The sequence below is a fragment of the Cricetulus griseus genome, chromosome 2, assembly GCF_003668045.3.
Source record: "Cricetulus griseus strain 17A/GY chromosome 2, alternate assembly CriGri-PICRH-1.0, whole genome shotgun sequence".
Classification (NCBI taxonomy): Eukaryota; Metazoa; Chordata; class Mammalia; order Rodentia; family Cricetidae; genus Cricetulus; species Cricetulus griseus.
Window position 1 is genome coordinate 117,876,363 of NC_048595.1, and position 24,185 is coordinate 117,900,547.

Below are 24,185 nucleotides of genomic sequence, written 5' to 3' on the forward strand. Positions count from 1 at the left end.
CATGGCAGAACTCCTTAAGCATTTCCTGTGCATCAAAATTTTCCTTGGCTTATCATCCATTTCAGGATAAAACACTTCTGCTAACACAAAGCATCTCAATGATTCAGAGCAGATTTGCTGAATCCAGGTTCTTCTACAATAGTGGTTCTCAATGGTCCTAATGCTGGAGCACTTTAATACATTGTCTCACATTGTGATAACCCCAAACATTAAATTATTTTCTTTTCTACTTCATAACTGTAATTCTGTTACAGTTAAGAATCATAATTTAAATACCTGATCTGCAAGTTATCTGATATGCAACCCCTGTGAAAGTGCATTTGACCTCCAAAGAAGTGTTGACCCACAGATTGAGAACCTAATAGTTGTTTTCTGAAGCTTATCTCTTTGGCCATTTCTCTCATCCTTCCTGGAGAGTCCTTTCTCCCACTCTGCCATTGGTCACCCTCCCATCTACTCATCTAATTCTTACTCCTTTTTAAAATTCATCTATTTATTTTATATCCCAGGCACAGTCTCCCCCTCATTCTGCCCTCCCAGTCCTGTTCCTTCATTCCCCCTCCCAAGTTGTCAATGCCTTCCTCTTCCATCTCCATCCAGAAAAATGTACTAACTCCTTCTCTTAATACTTGATTCCTGTTGCATTTCCACCTGCAAACCTCTTTCATTCTTCTTCTACCTCCTGTGTGATATCTTTGTTTGCAGCACAGGGCTCTAATACTTGATTATTTTTACATCTTCATGTTCGGACAAAATGACAAAATCCTGTAGGTAAGTAATTTCATCACATGATTTCACTGATTGCCAAACACATAATGACCATGGTCATTCCCCAAAGCTCTGTTCAATACATGAGCGAACAATCAGATTTAACAAAGAATAGCCATTTCAGGAATTTATCCAAATCTGAATTAAAGTATCTATGTTTTATAATTTATATCTGCCATGTCAGATCCACTCTGTTCTGTTCCTCCAGAGGCTGGTATTTTTTAGATTCTTGCTCTCCGGTCTCAGACCTGTTTCACCTGATAATAGTTAGAATGAAATGATTGGAAGATAGAAATCAATTCAGGTTGGAGACTTATTCCATGGCACTTTCTAGGTCAAGTCTTGAGTTGTCAAGTAAATACATTCTCTTCCAAAAGCTTTCCGAGGCTCTTGTCAAAGAGCTGATATTTGTTTATTCCCCTGTGCTTTGGGACAGAAATGGCAACAACAATTGTGTCCTCACAATTGTTCTGAGGACACTTGTTCTTCTATTTCTGGCTTTATTTAGGTTTGTCCACACTTTCCTTTTAAAAGCACTTCTCTTGAAAACAATTCTTTTTTATTATTTTAATTAGAAAGAAGAGTATTTTACCTGTCAATCCCAGGTTCTTCTCCTTATACAATATATTCTGAACCACTGTCCCTCCCCCAGCTCCTCCCACATCTTCCATATGAGTTTTTCAGGAACCACTTTCTTAAACTTTCTACTGTCTACCCTATTAGACAGTATACTAGCATACCCCTGCTGGGATGTCAGTGGCTGGAATGATCTTTCTCCCTCACCTTCTGTAATGTGTCTTACAAATCAAACTTGAAATTATACTAGCAACATAATTTAGAACTTAGACTGGGATCCAACACATGAGCCATGTCAATAAGGTTACAGTAGGCAACCACATCACGAGAGACCTCACACTATTTTATGATAATTAAAGGTATTTTGCTGAGTTAATGTTCTTTTCAGTTTAAAAGATAGATTTTAAGTGGGCATAGAAACTGTCAACAAAATGAGAGACCCTGAGATCAGCTAGGACATTGAAGGTAAGAAGGTGAATTAAATTCATTATGAGACAATAATCTTACTGGGAAAACAATAGAAACTTGGAAATATTGAATGACTCAGCAATTTTGTTAAAATTTGAAAGGTAAGATTATATTTTATTAAAAATAATTAAAATTATTTAACGATGGTTTCTTTTGTTCTGCATATAGCTTGTATACATTTGGCAGGACATTCAGAAGATACTCTTCTAAAATATGTCATTTAAATTTGAAACAAAGGACATAAGATTTCAGTCTCTGGACTTACTGATGTTTGCCACTCCTACATCACATACCTGGTTCTGTACCTGTAATATAGTAATGATGACAGAAAGTGAAGAAGGTATCATATGTAAACTCTGTCCTTCTTTGTCTGCACATCTAGTGAAGAATTAATGTCTTCAAAGGTCTCGTATGAACATTCAAATTTAATGACTGAATTGCATGACTGGTTCTGATCATTGCACAATGAAAATTTGCTGAACTCATCAAGTGAGTATGCACACAATGGCAATTTCTCTTAGTATATGAGGAGATCTATCTTCCTTTTAATTTAGACATCCAATTCATGAGATAATCAGAATAGTTATCGACAATTTGTATCTTGTAATTATCCTAACTGCAAGTTTATCTAAAACAATGATGAAGCATGGAACAGAATTCAAAAGTATTTGGGGTCAGTATTAGATTTGGACAATGTTAAGTATTTACTGGTATCTAGTGCCACCTTAGTATATGTACAGAAGGCATGGATGCCATCAAAGGAGTGCCAAGCTGATTTCTAGGTGATTCATAGTTCTGGCATCAGTGAGTACATATTCTTTGTCAAAAGACATTTTAAACTATAAATTCTCACCAAGCAATACATTTTACAAAACACAGTCCAACCAGGCAGTGGTGACTCACATGTTTAATCCCAGCATTCTAGAGGAAAATGGAGGAACATCTCTGTGAATTTAAGGTCATTCTAATCTACAGAGTGAGTTCAGGGATAGCCAGGGCTACATAGAGAAACCCTGTCTCAAAAAACAAAACAAAACAAAACAAAACAAAACACAGTCCAACTATGTATAATGTCATGTACTATTCCTAAAAACTGATAGTCACTCCTTACCCACTTATAAAAGCTCTCTCTGAGAGCAAGGTCTATTGATTGATCATTGGTGGGGCTGTATTGACAGACCTTTAGACTACTCTTACCTGACCCACTAATGACTGCCTGTTGGTGTGCTGATACATTCATCAGCCTAGGATCATTCCATAGTCTACAAAACATTTTCTTTTTTTCCTCCATTTTTTTGTATTTAAATTAGAAACAAGATTGTTTTACATGTCAATTCCAGTTTCCTCTCCCTCTCCTCCTCCCCTGCACCCCCCCTACTAACACCGTACCTATCCCATAACTCCTAAATATGAAGTTGGGGTGGCAGTGAGGGAAAAATTTACCTTATTGTTTTAATTTGTCTAATTTCTTAATAAATTTAGATAAAAATGTAATTGCTGTACAAATAAGTGTGGCTAACCAGAAAGATAAGAATTTAATCCTTTTATTGAAATACACACAAACAGGTGGATATATTTTATTTAGTAGTATTCCACACATTTCGTGTTTCCATGTTGTTGGAAATATGTGAGATTCAATTGATCCCTCTCTAGCCCAGAAAATGAAGTTTAAAGGCTATGCATTGTAACACATGGTATCATGGTTTATAAAGTTATTGCAACACCAACTAACACAGTAGACAGATATTATATGAAGTGATTCAAACGCAGATGGAAATTTTAGAGCATACAAATTGATTAAACACCTTTGAAAATGAGGTGGGATACAATTTTAGTGGCTGTAAGTTCAGTCAGAAACACTTCTACCTTGCAGCTAAGAGTTTTGATAGGGATCACACTAGGGCATGAAATTGAGGGAAGAGAATTTTAATGGATCAATTAAAGGGGAAAGTTATAAATATTATTCCACATGTAATATTGCAACATATATGGGATAAACTCTAAAATCACTTCATACAAACAATGCTGATTTTGTTGTTATCATGATATGGCAAATGCATTTTGACTGTCAAATAGCTTTTAAAAAATTTGATCTTTAAAAATTTATATATCACTTCTTGGTAGATTCATACTTGTCTGTACATCCCACCATAGTCTCCCCAGGGATAAAAGTATATCTAATATAAGATGTGTTTTTGTTTTTGTTTTTTTTTGTTTTTTTTTTTTTTTTTTTTTTTTTTGGTTTTCAAGACAGGATTTCTCTGTGTAGCTTTGGAGCCTTTCCTGGCACTTGCTCTGGAGACCAGGCTGGCCTCGAACTCACAGAGATCTGCCTGCCTCTGCCTCCTGAATGCTGGGATTAAAGGCATGTGCCACCAATGCCCAGCAGATGTATGCTTTTTTAACACAGTCTTTCTCTGTCCCTCCAGCGAGCTCCCAAATAACAACATGGAGACTCAGTATTTAGGAAGGTTTGGCTTTAGTTTACACTTGTTTTTAACTAGCTTTTTAATTTTTTGACAGGGTTTCTCTGTGTAACTACTCTAGCTGTCCTGGAACTAGCTCTGTAGACCAGACTGACCTCAAACTCACAGAAATCCACCTGCCTCTGCCTCCAGATTTCTGGGATTAAATATGTGCACCACTGCCCTGCTTACTTAGCTTTTATAACTTAAATTAACCCATTTTTATTAATCTATGTTCTGTCACATATTGGTCAACCTGCTTCCTCCTTGTCTCCTCACATCTCTTGCGTTCCTCTTCTCTGAGTCCTCTCTGTCCCTGGAAGTCCTGCCTAACCTCTTCCTAGCTATTGGTCATTCAGCTTTATTATAACAATCACAGCAATGCATTTTCACAAAGTGTGCAAATTTCCCACAGAATGATTTTTTTCTAAAATTAGTATTCTATTGTACTTTAACAATAATCAAGCTTTGATAATTCTAAGGCTAATGAGAAGATTTAGGATTGCATCACAGAAGAATGGGTTAACAAACATGTTAGGGTTACAATTGTTGCAAACACTGGCTACTAAAAAAGATTTAATGTTTGAGAAATATTAATGAAAGTGTCTTAACAGCGGCAGCTGGTTACACACAAAAAGAATTAATCTTTTTCTTTGTACTTTAATGTTTTGAACATATGATATTGAATGACTACACCCCCCTATTTTTAATTTTCTCTGAGGCAATTGCTGTTTGGCTTGTTTCATTCCCTCTGCCATGTATACGTGTACATGCATGTGTGTATTTAGGTAAAGGGATCATTATTAGATTTTAAACATGGTATATCAGGCAAATAGAGGTGGTGGAAATTGAAGACTTGTTAATTGGTGTATTTTATTTAATCATATGTATCAGAATGTATTAAATGAAAGATATTTACTATGGGAAATTATAAATATATAAAACTTCCAGGATGAGATTGATAATTTTAGCAGAAATTTGCACATTTTTTGGATAAAATTTAAGTAACCAGGATTTTATAAGGGATCTCCATGAGGGCTGTGTTGCTGGGTTTCTTCGTTTACCTCATATTCAGCACTTAATTTCAGGCATACTTTTCATTATGAGGAGTCAGTTCCTGCTTCATTCACTTTCTCATTCCCACTTCTGTCCATTGTCTAATGTAGTCTGCTCATAGCCTTATCCCTCAAATATCATGAGTACATAATGCATGTATTTTTTTCATGAAAAAAAATGTAGTAAATCAGCCAAAACTATTCATATTACTCTCTTGAGGGATGATACCTTGATTGCTTACTTGGGTCTATAATTGTCCAATTCAGTCACTTGCTAAGTACTAGTCTAAAATAATGCCATCAGCAGTCAGTGCATTTCAGTTCATACATGAAAACTATTATGGAATGTCCTCATTTAAAAACCCTATATGCTTAAATGAAATCAGTGCTTAGATATACTCGTTTATTTTTTTCTTCTTTTCTCAATTCATTTAATATCTTATTTTTAAATATTTTGCTTTTATAATACTTAAGTGTGTTTTTTGAGCATATAACCTGGCCATTTGCTACCACTTCAAATTGTATTTGTTTGAAATAATAATCTATTAGTGTAAATAATAGTTGATATGTATGTATAGCATTTGTATTTCAAAATATTAACCTTTCACTGAATTGATTAAAAGCATATAATATGACTTTGAAGTATTTTGAAAACCTGGCTATAGAAAATCAATTGAATTATTTTCATTGTTTGGTAATGTTGCTTCATTTTTCAAACACAAAAATTATCCTGTGAACCTTGCCAACGAATAGTTAGTCAAAAGTGAAAGTATAAGCTACACAGAAGAATCAATAAGAAAGAATTTAAAACAAAGGAAAGTAAGTGGATTAATTATGGTAAATAACATTTAAACATCTGTTTAGGCTATCAGGTACATACAAAGAGGAATTTCAGAGATATTAACTTCTTTTTCATTTTATTATTTGCATTTTTATACAATGGATAAGACCCATAACCCAGTTCCAAATAACAAAATTTATGCTCTTTTATCTGTGTTAGTTTATTAAAAACAACAAACCATTAAATGTGATGACAATTATTCTAAAGACATTAATTTTCTCACTTTGGGTAAAATGTCTTATTAAGAATCCAATCAGAGACAGGGTTTACCAATTAATTGACTTTTTTCTTATAGCTACAATTTCATCTCTGTCACTATTTTGTCTAAAGATGTACAGAAAACTCTTGTACACAGCCACCATTTCAAGAAGCTAAAGTAGCAGGTGGAGAGCAGTCATCAGGGCTTCCAGGGACATTGAAACACACACAAGTGTTTATGAGGACCAGCCACACTGCACCTCCACCAACAATCAGATTTGGGAGGCCATATCTGTGTACATGATTGTACATTTTAGTCTGTACACAGTTTCCAGACCATACTACAAAAATTTGAAATGATTGAGTTACTGCTAAAAATGTTCTTTATGCATGTTCTTCAAGGATCCATAAATTAAAAAAAATCAAACACTATTCTGATGTTTTAAACAAGAAATCACCAAAATAACATTAGATATATATTGCACAAATGATATAAAGTATTAAGTTACTAGGGACTTTACATCCTGTTGTAATTTCCAAAGGCCATCCTGCATCATCTTTCTTTTCTTTCTTTCTTTCTTTCTTTCTTTCTTTCTTTCTTTCTTTCTTTCTTCCTTCCTTCCTTCCTTTCTTTCTTTCTTTTTTATTTAAATTAGAAACAAGCTTCTTTTACATGCCAATCCCAGTTCCTTCTCCCTCCCCTCCTCCCCTGCCCCCAGCTAACCCCTATCCCATCCCCTTTCTACCTCCTAGGAAGCTTGAGGATTGCAAGGGAGATAACCAAAGTCTGTCATCTTATTTGTAGCAGGGCTTAGACCCTCCCCTGTCTGTCTAGGCTGAGAGAGTATCCCTCATTGTGGAATGGGCTCTCAAAGTCCATTCCTATTCTAGGGATAAATACTGATCCACTACCAGAGGCCCCATAGATGGCCCAGGCCTCCTAACTGACACCTATGTTCAGGGGTTCTGGATTGGTCCTATGCTGGTTTCCCAGCTATCATTCTGGGGACCATGAGCTCCCCCTTGTTCAGGTCAGATGTTTGTGTGGGTTTCTCCAGCCTGATCTTGATCCTTTTGCTCATTACTCCTCCCTTTCTGCAACTGGATTCCAGGAGTTTGGCTCAATGTTTAGCTTCGGTTATCTGCTTCTATTTCTATCAGCTACTGGATTAAAGCTCTAAGATGGCACATAAGGTAGTCCTCAATCTCATTATTGGAGAAAGGCATTTAAGGTATCCTCTCCACTATTGCTTATATTGTTAGTTGCGATCATCCTCTTCTTCCATCTTCTTCTCCTTCCCTTTCCTCTAATTCCCTCTACCATCCCCCCATGCTCCCAATACCATCTTGCTCCAGTCAGATTGGCTAAAATCAAAAACAACAATGACAATTTATGCTGGAGAGGATGTGGAGAAAGGGAAACACTCCTCTGCTGCTGTTGGGAGTGCCAACTTGTACAGCCACTTTGAAAATCAGTATTGTGGTTCCTTAGGAAAATGGGAATCAATCTACTACAAGATACAGCAACTATGCTCTTAGGCATATACTCAAAGATGAACATTTATACAACAAGGATAGTTGTTCAGCTATGTTCATAGCAGCGTTATTTGTAATAGCCAGAACCTGGAAACAATTAGATATCCCTCAACTAAAGAAAGGATAGAGAAAATGTGGTACATTTGCCCAATGGAGTACTACCCAGTGGAAAAAAAACAATGAAATCTTGAAATTAGCAGCCAAATGGATGGAACTAGAAGAAACCATCCTAAGCATAACCAGTCACAAAAATACAAGCATGGTATGTACTCACTCATATATGGATTTTAGACATAGAGCAAAGGATTCCCAGCCTACAATTCACACTACCAGAAAAGTTAGAAAACAATGAGGACCCTAAGAGAGACATACAGGGTCCCCCAGAGAAGGAGAAAGGGAGATATTAATTTCTAAACCTACATTAGCAAACCCATATAAGGATAGAATTCTGTTTCTGAGCATGGTAAGTATTTATTATGTATTTTTATTTAGATGAGGACACAAAGATGGATAGTAAATAGTTCATAGTTTCTCGTTGCTAAAAATAGGTAAAATGTCTTACCTAAACCCTGAAATTGTAGCAGATGCTGTAGGATCCAGGTAGCAAAAGTCATTACACCTCCTAGAAGCACAAACATAAAAAAACACTAGATTGAAAAAAATTATTACAGGATGTTTTTTTCTACTTTAATTTTTAAGTTTTAAGAATTATCTGTAGTCATTGAATCAAGATAAAAGACTTCTGCTTTTAAAAATTATACTCCTTAGTTAGATTTAGTATTTTCTTTGTGGTCAATTACTAGATTGATAATGTTTTCAGTGTGCTGTGGATATATTAATATTTAATGAACATTGCTTTAATCTATATATTTCTTTTTGTTATACAATAAAACCAGAGCAGGTCTTTAACTAATTTTAGGAATGCTTATGCTCCCTAAGGTGTGTGTTTTATTTGTCTATTTATTTGTTTGTTTCATTTGTTTTAGAATCCTTTGGTAGTATCTCATGCTAACAAAATGAATCTTAGTTTCTTTAGATGAGAGAGAAAGCCTTCACACCCTCATTTATTTCCCCTCTCTTTGTGCCTTCATGTCTGACCTATTATGAACTGATTCACACTAGAAGACTATGTAGTTCACCAAAGTTGGCAGGAGTTCTATGTATCTGTGGTTTCCTTTCAACATTCACAGTATATTTCCTAAATGGATGTACCTAAATTACAATCATAATGCAAAACCAATTTTAAAAACAAATACTCAGTACCTACAATGAGTTTATTTTTTAGCTGACTAACATAATGGTAAAATAATGATAACAATAACGGTAATAATTGTATCAATTACATGTTCTGAAATCAGCATTCTTTGTGGGATGCCACATTGAATCAATAAATGTATATATTGTTTATGTTTGCCTTTTTGACCCAATGAGAGTAAGTAAAAACTACTGACTTGGAATTTGCAAGAACAAATTGCAATGAACTATATTTACCCTGTTGTGCAATGTATCTCTTGAACTTATTCTTTCTTAAACATCTGTTCAACTCTACCCACCCTGATCAGTCCTGGTAACCAACATTCTGTTTTAATGTCTATGTGTTTAAATTAAATTTCATGTCTTGATGAATGAGATCATGTGACATTTGTCATTTTCTGTATGATTTATCTTAATCAATGTCCTCAAGTCCTTCTACATTGTCACAAATGACTATCCATTTTAGGGGAAAATAATCTTTCATTATATGTGTATTGAAGCATGATCCTAATTAGTCTTATCAATAAAAACCTGGAGTCAGGTATCGGCAAAAGCTGAAAGATCAGAGAAGCAGAGCAGCAGCCACCAGAGACATTTTACCTCTCCAAATCTTCATACTGAAAGGGCCAAGATCCTGTCCAGCCCCCTCCTTATCACTTTCTCTCTCCACCCAGACTCACCACTTCCTGTCTGCTATCAGAACAGACCTCCAGAAGTCTATGGTTAACTAGTGGCTACCTCCACACTCTGATCACCAGACAAGCTTTATTTGTCAGAACAAAAACAAAATATCACCCAACAGTATATTATACATATAATATTTCATTTTGGGTAAAATAAAATAATAACAACATATATTATATCAGCTTTAGTAATCTATTATTGCATAAAATTGATTTTAAATCTTGGCTGTTATGAATAGTGCCAATGTTAATATTTTTGTGCTGGTGTAATTTGACTTACTGACTCCATACCCTTTCTAAGGGATTGCTGGATTATATGATAGTGCTGATTTAGTTTCTTGAGGAGCTTTTCATAAGCTTTTCATCAATCAAATTTTGCAAAAAGTGAGCTAGAGCCACTCCTTCATATCATGTCAAATAGTTATTTTTGCAGTTATCATTCTGACAGGTATGAAGGGATATTTGAATATGGTTTTAACTTACATTTCTTATTCATTAGAAATGTATATGAACCACTTCTAATATGCCTGGTATTCATTTGTATGTTTTTTGAGAAACTGCTAAGTGATTCTTCCCATGTTTGTAGCAGGTCACCCTTATAATCTGCATTTTTTTTTTTTTTTTTGGTTTTTTGAGACAGGGTTTCTCTGTGTAGCTTTGGAGCCTATCCTGGAACTTGCTCTGCAGACCAGGCTGACCTCGAACTCACAGAGATCCACCTGCCTCTGCCTCCGGAGTGCTGGGTTTAAAGGCATGTGCCACCAACACCCGGCCATAATCTGCCTTTTTTATCTTCCTCAAGTATTTTGCATTTTACCCTTTTTAGATGTCTGGTTTTCAAATATTTTCTCATTCTACAAGATGTTTATATATTTGTTTGCTTCCTTGGCTATGTAGAATTTTTTTGGCCTACTGGTTGAGTTTTACTGCTGTTACTTGCTTTTGCTTAGTTCCTATTAAAAAAATTGCTTCCTAAACCAATCCCAGGTCTTTTGCTTTCTTTAATAGCAGTGCTAAAATTTTGGGTCATATATTTACTTAAGTATAAAGATTCTGCCCTCAGCTTTATGTGTAATGTAAGGTAGGGAACTTGCTTCATCTGCTAACGTGTGGCTATCTAGCTGTCCCTACATATTTATTTTTAAAGGGTTTTTCCTCTACTGTATGTGCATTGCATCTTTATAAAATAAAAATAACCAAAGGACTACAAATATATGAATCTGTTCCTGGTCTTTTGTTCTTTTCCTGAGTCTATATAACTGTTTATAGACCAACACTCGGCCTTTCTGATTATTATGGCTTTGAAATACATTTTGTTGTCAGGTACTGTGATACCTCCAGCCTTGCCTGTGTTTCTGTTTTGTCTCAAAAGTTGACTGAAATATTCAGGGTATTTTCTTACTGCATATGAATTGGATAAGTTTTATTTCCATGTAACAGTTGCTGAAATTCTGATGGAGTAAGTATTACATCTTCAGATTGCTAGGTAATGTGGATATTTTAATATTAATAGTGTTTCTAATTTATAATCATTAAATATCCTTATTTATTTGTCTTCTTTAAATTCTGACCTCTCTAATGCAATTGGCCTTGGATATCTTTCCACCTCTCTCTATTTTAAGCACAGATACATGTTTAGGTAGATTGACACTTGGGGTAATTTTTTGTAATTTATTATTGGTTTCTAACTTAAAGTGGATTCTGGAGAGAGATTAATCCTGATTATATAGCTTGTACCTAAAGTGCTGGCCTAGACTGGACACTAAGAATTGCTAAGGAAAATGGAGTCCTCACCTAAGGAATTAGACTATATGAGCATGTTACAGTGATGTGTTATTAATTGCTTTAGCATTAATGTACCTGATGTAAACACAAGTGAGGACATATTTGCTTTCCTCATGGTTTCATAGGCTATTGGTCCAGTATGGTGAGAAAGGTGCAGTAAAGCAGGTCATAGTGGGAGGAGAGTGGCAAAAGCTGTTCATTTCACAATAGACCGGAAAGACATGTAGTGATATATTATTTATGATTTATTAAAGCTTGCCTGAGGGTTCAAAATGCAAAACTAGCCACAAGGTGGTGGTGGCACACACCTTTAATCCCAGGCCTCAAGAGAGAAGCAGATGGATCTCTGTTAGTTCAAGGCCACACTGGGCTACCTGAAATTAATCCAGTCTAAAAGAGAAACAGCTCACACAAAGGTGATTTCAGCTCTTGGGATCCCAAGCCTTTAATCCTACCACTTGAGGTATATAATATAAGATATTCAGTCTGGGATTTTGGTTTCCAGGGACATTTGGGCAACTAATTAGTCAGCAGCCAAGATGAGGGCAGGATTGCTTCAGCCTGGGGAGATGTAAGAGCTACTGACTCAGCTGCTTTGCATCTCTGGTTTTTCAGTTTGAACCCCAATATCTGTCTCTGAGTTTTTATTATTCGTACTAAAAGCTGAGTACAAGGGTGAACTAGGGCCCTAGCTGTCTCGTGGCAGGGCTTGCTTTTACTAACTCATTATCTCCAGCAAGGATTCGTCTTCTAAAACTAGGTCTTCCCTCCACAGCTGCACAAGATAGTACCTTCATCCAGAGGACAGTTTTCAAAACATGAGGCTAGGAAACATTTTAAATTCAAATCCTAAGAGATGTCATGGGTATGCCAAACTTATTCGGGGAAGGGTAAATTCAATTGAGTCAGAAAAAAAAAGTACTATGTAGCAAAACCTTAAAACAATTTTTTTGGGTAATTTTCTTTTGTTTTGAATCTCAGAGCTTCTGCATCACCAAGACTTTTTGGTTAAATTGTAAAACTATCAATTTTCAATACTTGTTATTCTTTCCAAAACTCTCTAAACACTACTGCCTTTAGTTGGGTAACAAGTGTAGGTGGAGTCTTCCCATTGTTGGTTTGGAGTGATGCACATATGTTTCCCATTTTAAGCAGCACTAATGGTGAAAGAAAGCTGATCTAAGAATACTTTCTCTTGATTCCTCAGATACTTAAGAGAGTCGATGCTCAGTTTACAGTAATTCTAAGATTGCTTCTTTGTTAAACACTATATACATTCTCTTCATTTTATTTTATTTTGATTTTTCAAGACAGGGTTTCTCTGTCTACCTTTGGAGCCTGTCGTGGCACTCTCTCTGTAGACCATTCTGGTTGCAGACCACATAGATCCACCTGCCTCTGCTTCCCGAGCTCTGTGATTAAAGGCATGCACCACCACTGCCTGACACTACATTTTAATTTTAAGATTATTTTAATACACACATTTTTCTAAGTTATTTATTGTTTTATTTCTAATTCCTAATTTAAAAGCACAAAAGGTTATTGTACTTTGATACTCACTGAGCCAAAATACATTTTCCAGGTTATAATATGAAATATATTCAACAATGTTAATTTAACTTAAGGGAAAGTATGTCATATCACAACATTTACAATTACTTAGAATTTACAGGTTTATACTAACCAATAATAATCATTGATAGGTAAAGTTTTGTTTGACAGGAATTCTATGCTGCTACATTCTTTCCTTAAATAAAGAAAGAAATCTATCTGAAAGCAAGTATCACATTTGCAATTTTTTAATTAATTTTGTGCTTTATAAAGAGGAGTTTCAAATGAAAGCCAGTGAATATGCTTGCCATGGCACCCAGAAGGATGCTTCTATTTTGCCAAAAAATGTTCTGCCACTAATGTGAAGCCTGTTGACAAACTGCTGTTTATATGTTGTCCCTATGAAGCCAAGTCAATTGTTTCACTGTGGGAATCTGGCTCAGTACCAGGCACTGTCTGTGTCATTGCAGACAGACATGCTTAGGGAAGTGAAGGCTCAGACCTACTTTTATCGCACATGTCTCTTTATTTAATCAAAGTTTCAAGAATATATGAAAATTATTGGCGACCAGACAATCTTATAACATATAATTCTGTAGAATTACACAAATGCTTAAAACTTAGTTTCTTTAGATGCTACTTAGGAGGTAATTGTAAATGATGGCTAGGTATATGCCAGGTTACAAATCCTACCTTGTATAATTTTATCATTAAAAATTAATACAGGAGTAACTTTGTAGGTCCTGTTTACTCCCTAAATTGGTGATGGCCTCTCCAGACAATTTTGCCTTCTACAAAACATTTGATAAACATCTAGAGAAATGCTTTCTTTCACAGTCTGAGGAAAACAGTGCACTCATTTTTGATTTTCAGACATAGAGCAAAGGAACCCTAGCCTATATTCCACAGTGTAGGAGGAGCTAGGAAACAAGGAGGAATCCAAGAGAAGATTGCATAGTCCCTCGAAGAAGGGGATGAAGACAAGAACCCCTGACCAAGTTGGAGCCCTGGGGCAGGGAGAGGAAGGAGAGTCTTCATCCAGTTGCTGTTCGAAGAGAAGAAGAAACAGACACCCATAGTGAAGCACTAAACCATACTACTGGAATTCAGTTGTGGAGAGGGAGGAGGGTTGAGCAAAGGAGCCAAGACAGGGATGGAGAGACCTGCAGAAACAGTTTACCTGACCTACTGATAGAATGGAGATTCTAGTCACAAAGCTGGGGAAACAGCATTGGAACAAACCAAACTCTCTGAATGTGGTTACCAGCTAGGAGCCAAAGACAGTCTATGGCTCCTCTGACAGCAGAGCCAGTCTTTATCCCTAGAGCACAAATGAATTTTGGAAGCCCATTCCCTATGGAGGGATACTATTGTAGCCCAGATACAGCAAGGAGGTTCTAGACCCTCCCTCAAACAATATGACAGACTTTGAAGGTCCTTGGTAGAGGCCCTCACTATCCCTGGAGAGGAGGAGTCTGGGGTGGGGGGGGTGGGTTGGGGTGGCTTGTGGCTTGGGTGGAGAACACAGGAGGAGGGAAAGACAAGGGAATGGGATGATGGATATGTAAATATGTGTAATTAAAATAATAAAAATTAAAAATACATAAAAAGTAAAAAGAAACTCTCAAAAAAAAAGTCACAGTTGAGAAAAACGCTATAGCATTCAGTAGATCAGGATCAGTGATCCTGTTTGTACAGGGCACATTTGCACAGCAGAGAATGACCAATCCCCAAATGACAGGAGTGTCACTGCCAAGAAACTACCCTGTGTTTTAAACACTTGAAGGACAAATCATTAATACTTATAGACTAGCAAGTTTGATGGGAAGTTAAGGAGGCACTAAGCTAGTGAATGACAATGCAGTCTGTAACTGGCATAGTTGCAGAAGAATATTGAAGGCAGAAGACAGGAAAGCTGCATGATACTTGTCTAAACTATGGATGCTGTCAGTTTGATTTTTCTATCCAGTGTTTGTAAAAAGAGAAGGGTTTTTCACATTGTTGATAAAAATTGTGTATTGAAATCATTGGAGAGCCTTTGCAAGCATGCACTTGTGGCCTGGTGCCTCTTAAAGTCTTCCAGGTGATGTTGGCCCTTGATTAAGAGCCAATAAAGGCAGGGGCTGGAGAGATGGCTCAGCTGTTAAAATCACTGGCTACTCTTCCAAAGGACCCCAGGTACAATTCCAAGTAACCACATGGCAGCTCACTGTCTATAACTCCAGTTCCAGATCTGTCACCTTCACATCAATGCACATAAAAGGAAGTATTTTTTGTTTTTTGTTTTTATAATAGTCAATTAAAGCACATTTTAAACATTAAAAAAAAAGATATCAGGAAGGACAAAGTTGTGGAAAGAAACAAAGAGCAGTACAAGCAAAAAACAAAACTAATCATGTGCTGAAACTAATCTCCTGTTACTGATCAAAATATGTATGTAAAGATCATGATTTTAAAAGCAAAAACAAAACAAACAAAAAACAGGATTGTTTGGGTTTTGGTGTGTGTGTATGTGTGTACATGAGATACACACAAAATAGTTCAAAATGTTGAGAGAAGTAGCATACCCGGGCCAGATAATGATATTTCTGCATAATTAATATTGAGTAATACAGGTTTAAGTCCAAAATATTATTATATCTAGAAGAAGCATTGTAAATCACTCAAAATAAAAATTCACATAGGTAATATAAAAATAACTTACCCATGGCTAATCAAAAAACCTTGAAATATACACCAGAAATCCTGAAAAAGTTATAAGGAGAGGGACAAATTAACTGGCGTAATTGATCAAATATTACTCTGTTAAAACATTATATATCAATTTCTGAACCCATACAATGTATAAAGCCAAGAATGAGCCCCAACTTAAGAACTATGGACTGAGGACAATGTAGGCTCATTTCTTTAAAACAAATGTGCAGTGCTGTCAGTCTTGATAATAAGGGTAAACTTGAGCGATATATGAAGAAACTATACTTTTCTGTCTATTTTGCTATAAAAATAAAACTATTTTAAAAGACAATCTATTTTTAAGAAGGAAACTTCAATAAGATCCCATGTCTGAAAATACATCAATGAACATATATATATATATATATATATATAATTTATTTTGAAATATGAATTTATCATAGATATTACATTATATCGACATAGTGGTCTTTTCATCATAATACTAATTCAGTGTTATATAGTCAGTATTTATATCAGAAATTCTAACTCAGTTATTGACTGTATAACACCAACCTCCAGAAGAGACATCTGAAAGCCACTCAGTTTTCTTCATCTGCCATTAATATTACATACTTTGTACATTATCCCAATGAATGTTAGAAAAGAGTTTTCACAGGTAAAAATGATGGCTTGCTAAGTAGCATTATCTTACCTAGTTGTTCTCATTGATGGAATTAGTGGTGGTCAAAATAGATGGATAGGCTATTAGCTAAATATGATAGTCTATGCAGGAGTAAAATGCAAAAAAATAGTATTATAACCTCTTCACACACTTAAGGATGCACATATACATAGCAAATAAGGTGAGCTAAATTTTGCAATGACTTATGATCATATATTTATTTATAACATCCAAAATAAAACAGTGGAAATGTCAATTTTACATAATAATTGGCAGGCAGACATCATGGTTCATTATCATGTGTGAATTAAATAATTCAATAGGAGGTACAAAGATCTATAAAAAGAGCACCATCAATGAATATGACCGCATATTAGAGTAATTTACAAAATTACATAAATTGCATTTATTTTGAACTCAATAAATACTAAGTATACACTCTTTATAAGCCCACAATAAAAGATTTGAAAGGCAATGACCACTAAGTACATACAAAGGGAATTCCCAACAGACATTAGGGATTTGACCTCTTAAGAGAGATAGTTTCCTGTAGAAATACATTCATAAAAAAATGGCTCAAGAAAAGGATAGATTGAAAAAAAACAGATAAAAACCTTCCCTTGTTAAAATTAGCTCACCAGTTAAATGGAAAATAACAAAGATCATTGTATTATATTCAAAATCAAATGCAAAATCCACCAAATGTGTAATTTAAGTGACATAGTAATATTTACATATAGAAATAGACAACAAAACTCTTAAAATATTAAATAGATACAGATGATTTGATTATAGTGTTTCATTCTCACTGGGGCAAAACAGTAAAATTAGGAAGTTTCAGATTTATTTTATTTATAAGTCTGTTAATTCAAAAGCAAGTTAAATGAAAGATTAACTATAGTTTTAAATGACTGCTTTTTTAAGTGACATGTCATGTGTTTTTTTGTGTTCTTCATTTCAAAATGCCCAAGAGAAAAAATATATCATTTTTTTACCTAAATATTTTGCTATAGCAGGAGACATCTAAATTTATATTGAATTCTTCCTGGGCAAAAACAAAAATTAAAATCATAAAGAATTTTATGACACATATATGATTCCTCCAAAATAACATCTCTGACCCTAAGTGGGATTTAATTAAATCAGAAAATATACTAATAGTTCTTGTTTGATTACCAGCTGAGAAATCTGGTCAAATGTTCAGATTTTATCTACACATTTAGTATTTGTCATTTTTCTTTAACAATTGCATTATTTTAAATGATAAAGAAAATGAATACTAGGTTAGATTTATTGATATTTTCTATAGGCAAAGCAACATTTTAATTCACATATGTTAGTCTTTCAATCATCATGAATTGAGTGTTTTGTGGATGTAATGTATGTATTCAGGGTTAACAAATGCACAGTTAAAGCAAGGTATTCAGTGTGGGTTCCACAGACATTCCCGTATTCTGAATATGCTTTGCTCCTCAGAAGTGCAAGAATTATGTGGAAATCATTCATATATGTTCAAATTGTCCTTAAACTTAGATGAAAATGATGCTAAAAATCTCTGAAGGAAATAAAGCACATTTCACTTATTTTTAAGTGATAATAATGAATTGTTAAACAAGGTGTTTTCTGCTCATTTTATTCTGTTTTTGAGTATAAGAAACTTGGAACCAGTGAGATGGCTTAACAGGTACAGGCATCTGTGGCCAAGCTTGAGTTTTATTCCCCAGCGCTACACTGACCTGCAGGCTATCGTCCAACTCCACAAGAGCACTTGGCCCTGTGAAAAGAGAAACCCCACACAGAAGAAATCAATGCACAAACATGTAAATCAGTGCCAGAAGATATAAGCTGTATTGTATATAAGTCACAAATAGTTACAAAATTGTGATCATTAAAGTAGATAAATTATTTTTTTCTAGCTGGTAAAATGCAAAACAGTAACGATAATTGCTTGAGGCAATATGATAGATATGAAAAAATAAGCATGGTCTGTTTTAAAAGCTGTCTACATTCATTTGGGGAGTGTGTGTGTGTGTGTGTGTGTGTGTGTGTGTGTGTGTGTGTGTGTGTGTGTAGACTACATGTGTCATAGCATATGTGTAGAGATCAATATACAGAAATTGGTTCTCTCCCTCTACCACTCTGGTTTGGGAGGTGGAACCAGGGCACAAGTTTTGGCAGAATAAGATTTCCATTTTGTTTCTGTGATAAGGAACCCACCCAACCACCCAACCACCCACACACACACAAAACAAAACAAAACAAAACAAAAAACAATTTAAGGAAGACAGCTTTCTTTCTGGCTTGCAGTCTTTCCAGAAGATACAGTCACATGGCAGGGAAAGCATGGTGGCAGGAGTGGGAGGTCAGCTCTTGACATTGCTTTCACAGAGAACCACCAGAAGGTGGCATTGGTTGTAAAAATCTCCAAGTTCATCCCCATTGGCATACTTTCTCCAAAACTCTACCTTCTAAATTCTCCACCATCTTCACAAACCACACTGCCTGTCCACTGGCGACCAAGTGTCCAAACACAGGGGTTTTGGGGTGTTATTTCATATTCAAATCCCAACAGATAGCAAGTTTTCTTATCCATAAGCCATTTCAAGAGACCCTAAACAATAGGTATATTTTTATTAAAATTTTCAGTATTTAGCTTTCTGTATATTTTTTCAATAAAATTATCATAAGGGCACAGCATGGTATTATGGGCTGGTTAGATAGACGCGTTTTTTTAAAATACTTTATATTCGGCTAACAGGTGATTCCAGCATTTACTAAATTGTCTATATAAGTAACTGAAGATGGAGGTTTCTGTCCTTCCTAGTCCCACAGCCACTTTGCCTGCAAATAAACACGCAGATGCTATATTAATTATAAAACGGTTTGGCTGATGGCTAGGGCTTCTTACTGGCTAGCTCTCTTAGTTACTAACCCATTTCTATAAATCTAGGTATTCCCACATGCTCTTGGCTTACCTGGTAATGCCCCAGCATGTTACTCTTTCTGCCTTTACATGGCATCTCTCTCTGGCAGCTTTTCTCTTTTCCTCTCCTCTACTCTCCTCATCTCATAGCCCTGCCTATACTTGATGCCTGGCTACTTCCAAATCAGTATTTTATTCATTAACCAATAAGAGAAACATATATACAGAAGTACATCCCTCCATCAAGTAGCCACTAAAATTTCCTATTATTATTATTCCGGAGACAGAAACCAAAGCACAGGCAGTAAAAAGTCATGCTTTGTTTTCTCCACTCCAGGTACAGATTCAATGACAAATTGGGAAACACCAGTAAATGTTACCTCTATTCTTAAAAGGAAACAAATACAAACCAAAGACAGACCAAAGCAAAACAAGACATCGGTTGGTTATTTTACTTGAAAATATTTACCTTAGAAGTAGAAGATATAATAAAAAAGAAGCTGTGAAGGCTTCAGGAGAACCATGATATTTCTGTTTTTATATCAGAGATGCATGCTATGGGAATCAACTCCACAAGCAGTGATCCATTCACCTATGCTACTTATGAGACTATTATAATGCTGTAAGAACTTCCTAATGATGTCTTTTAAATAAAATTAATTATTTGTAATTACTCTATAAATATTCAGTTTCTCCACTTTATTTCAGGGGCATCAATTTTCACTATCAACTATAATTTTAATCCACTCTATTTTTCCCTTAAAATATTCTCTAGAATTTGATTTTAAAGTAGTTTCTCTGGGTATATTTTCCTTTCATACTCTTATTTATCCTTTATACATATTTATTATTTTCACTCCCGTAATGGTAATTGCTATATGAATTTATATAACTGGAATATAGATTTTCATATAAATTAAGACTATAGAAATTCAGTATTGCTTCTTACTTGAAAGGCAAAATTCAAAGAGCCAATTCTAGGTTGCAAGAGCCAAAACTATGACTCTGGAATAATCTTAATATTTAGCTTAATATTGGACACAATTGTTTCTATTATGACTTTAAGACAATGATGTAACTGATCAGCTCAGTTATGTAAAACACAGTGATGTAATTGTGTTGTGTCCTCTGGTGCAGGCCATCCTGACTGTACATTCTTGATACTGTATTCCAGCGGGACAGAAGGGGACTGGAAAGAGAAGTGAGGGAGGAAGAAATCACAAAGATTTGTCATACTTCTCCAACTCATTTCCTGAAGTAGGCGGAGCCTTTCAAAGTCAGTCCCCTGATCTTGTGTAATGAAATATTAGGAAACTGGATGTAGATAGATCAGTAGACATCTGAGGACAGGGGGAGAAATCAAGAAGGAGGTAACATAAATTATGGAAGGAGGACCAGCTGGCTGGTGAAGAATGTCTGACAGGATTACAGGAAGAGAGCAGAAAACTGCCAAAGGCAAAAGATGTTTCTATATATGTTTGTTTGACCCTTTAATACATATGAATTGTGGGTTTGTTTTCATGTTGTTTGAAAAATCATTAAACCTTGAACTTCCTGTTCAATTATTTTTCTGGGTTTGGATTCAATATTTATTGACTTGGAGAAATTATAGTTCAGTGACCATTATAAACTTTAATACCACCTGAACAGTCATGATTCCCATGCGATATGAAAATAAGTAGATATAATAAAGATATATTAGCACTGCTGTATAAAGAAAGACTCTTGTACCCAATATAATTAAAACTTGGCCAATATTCTGGACAAATGACTAGGTTAATCATAAATCTACATAGGCTTATGACCTAGTTAGCATTAATTGTCAAGTTGATACAACCTACCATCATCAGAAAGGAAAGCCTTGGTAGGGGAGTTTCGAATATCAGATTGGACATGTCTGTAGGATAATAGTCTTGTTAATTAATTGATGGAAAAGGGCAAGTCCACTATTGGTAGTATACACAAAGACTAGCCAACCATGGGTTGATGAGTGAGTCAGAGAGTAAATTGAAAGAAGAGTTCTTCCATGGTTTCTCCTCCAGGTTTAAGTGTCTGCCCTGACTTTCCTCTATGATGAATTGAGACTTATAAGTATAAGTCAAATAGAGCTTTTCCCCTCCAGAGTGCTCTAAATCAGAGTGCTTAGTTACAGCAACACAAAGGAGACTATAATGGCATATAAAGAAAATAAAATGTCTATAGAACGAGTTACATGTGCTTGTTTTTTTCTTGTGGTCCTAGATATTATATAAAAATTTGTGCTTTACTTATAGGCATTAAATCTCTGTTGGTTATATTGTTATAGGTGGCTTTTATAAATGCTGTATCTTTGAATGTAGTTATATATTGTTTAAACTTTAATTGGTAAAAGCTATAACCTTAACTACTGATTTCTATGTTAGCAAAGTTAGAATTAGTAACTGATATAATGTAGAAAGAAAAACTTCTTTAAGTGGAATTTATAATAAAATACTTGAGAAACATTTTGGAACCAAGTTTTATTTATTCTGTGTTCAAAATAGGTATTATATCAAGAGATGTGATTAAGAAATTGTTACATATTACTACATATTTGCAAAGTTGTTCCAGGACTGGTAGTTTACTATAGATTAATTCTTGGTCATTTTTCTTTTCAATAAAAATGTCAGATGTCATATTATTAGACAAGAAAATGAGAGAACAGCTTAGAGCAAACTGTTATAAACACTGTTATTTATAGAGATAAGTAGTAATAGGGAGTTTTCAATGAATCCATTAGAAACTGTGTTAGTTCCAAGCTGTATTAAAAGCAAGGTGACTCTGATTGGGGGAAACCCACAAATTATCATTTAAAGGCCAAATCATGTTCTTACAATGATCCATTCAATAAAGCACCCATCAAGACTGTCAGGCACCTAACTGAACATTTTGCAGACAAACCTACATGCACTGTGCAAAGATAAAGGAATGCACTTTGTTTTATTCGATCTCCAGCTCACATGGTTGTGGTTAAGGTATAACTTCAGTTCACAAATCATTACTATACATTATAATTAATAAATACATTACTTCCATTAGCTTTGGCAACTAAATACAAGTCTATAAAAGATAGCATTGAATGCAATGCTTCTCATAAATAGCAAGTTATTTTAATTAAAATTGCTGAAACTTACAGGTATTGGTCCATAAACTAGTAAGAGTGATTTGAAATAGTGTTTATCATATTTCTATGTATAAAACATCATCTTCACCTTTATGCCACCGCCAAACCATCCAGACTGAGAAAGATCTGACAAATCCAGGACCATCTGAACCTGGCCACTGCTGCATAGGTAAACACAGCCCGAAACCATGGGACTGTGGAATGCTCAAGGCTTGCATCACCATGGGATCAACTTAGACAAACAACATCCAGGTTGCTTTGAGAAAGTTGGTATGAGGCATTACCACTTAAAGAGAAATGAGAGCTTCTTGCCAACTGTCAACCTGGATAAATTGTGGACATTGGTCAGTGAGCCAACAAAGGTTAAAGCTGAAAACGAGCAAACAAACAAGCAACAAACAAAGCAAGACTAGGGCTGCCACCATCATTGATGTGTGATTAAGCTACTATGAGGTTCTAGGGGAGGGAAAGCTCCCAAGCAGCCAGTCATGAAGGTCAAATTCTTCTGCAGAAGAACTGAAAAGATTAAGGTTGTTGGAGGTGCCTGTGTGCTGGGGTCTTGAAGCCACCCAGAGTTGTTTGTTAAATGCTAATATTTAAAATAGCAACAGCAACAGTAGCAGCAACAACAACAAAACCATCATCTTTCTTAATTGGTAATGCAGGCATTATTTTAGATTTTCCTTTACCTTCCAATATATATTTCTATTTTAATTGCAATTTCTCTGAAGAAAACCCGATCTGTAATACTACATGAGATGAGTAGGTTATTGAATCATATTTTTGCATGTGCCTAGCCCAAAGTTCCATAAACACTGTTGAAAGGGCTTTGAATTTTACTAAACCTACGAATCACTAAACACTTAGACCTTGTATTGAATAGGAAAACATGGTCATAACAGAGCTTTTATAAATCATGTGTTACATTTTAAGCTTCTATATTAAAACTACTGATTAGGGTACTTCCTAGTGGGGCTGAGACAAAGTTCTTCTAGAAATATTGAGTCAGCTAAATATACCAGCTGGGTGGAAAGCCCTGTTGAGTGTTCTGGGTTCATCCGTAGGCTTGCTATGTCTGAGTCCTCTTTCTGCCTTGTCTCAAGTTTCAACTCTCTCAGAGTGCTTATGTGTTTTTACTATTCCTTGGTCCTGATTTGCTTGTAACTGACACCCAGTGATTATCTAACATGGTTGGAATAATTCTTTACTATTAAGTTGGTATTTTGCAAACTTTCAGTCTCATGGAACGTTAATTATGTAACCATTCCAGAGGATATTTATGACCTTATTTTGAAGTTTTTCCCACTGTATTAGTTACTATTAATATTTGTGTGTGTCTGTGTGTCTGAAGCTCATGGTCAACATTGGATATCCTTTAACAACTGCTTGCACTTTTATTTTTTGAGACTGAGCTCTCAATAAACCTGTAGTTCTTCAATTTGGCTAATTTGCTAGGCAATGAGCCTCGGCGTGTTCTCAATACTTTGAAGCAAGAATGAACCTACTTTCTTTTAAATTTCTCTTTTCTTTATTTATTATTCTTTCATATAATACCTCCTGGCAGCAGCCTTCCCTCTCTCCC

The 24,185-nt window shown here is 35.2% G+C and overlaps 1 pseudogene; it reads left to right on the forward strand.

Moving 5' to 3' along the window:
• LOC100760216 overlaps positions 1–23,166 on the forward strand; it is a 52,675-nt pseudogene extending 29,509 nt beyond the window's left edge.
• The last annotated feature ends 1,019 nt before the right edge of the window (positions 23,167–24,185 follow it).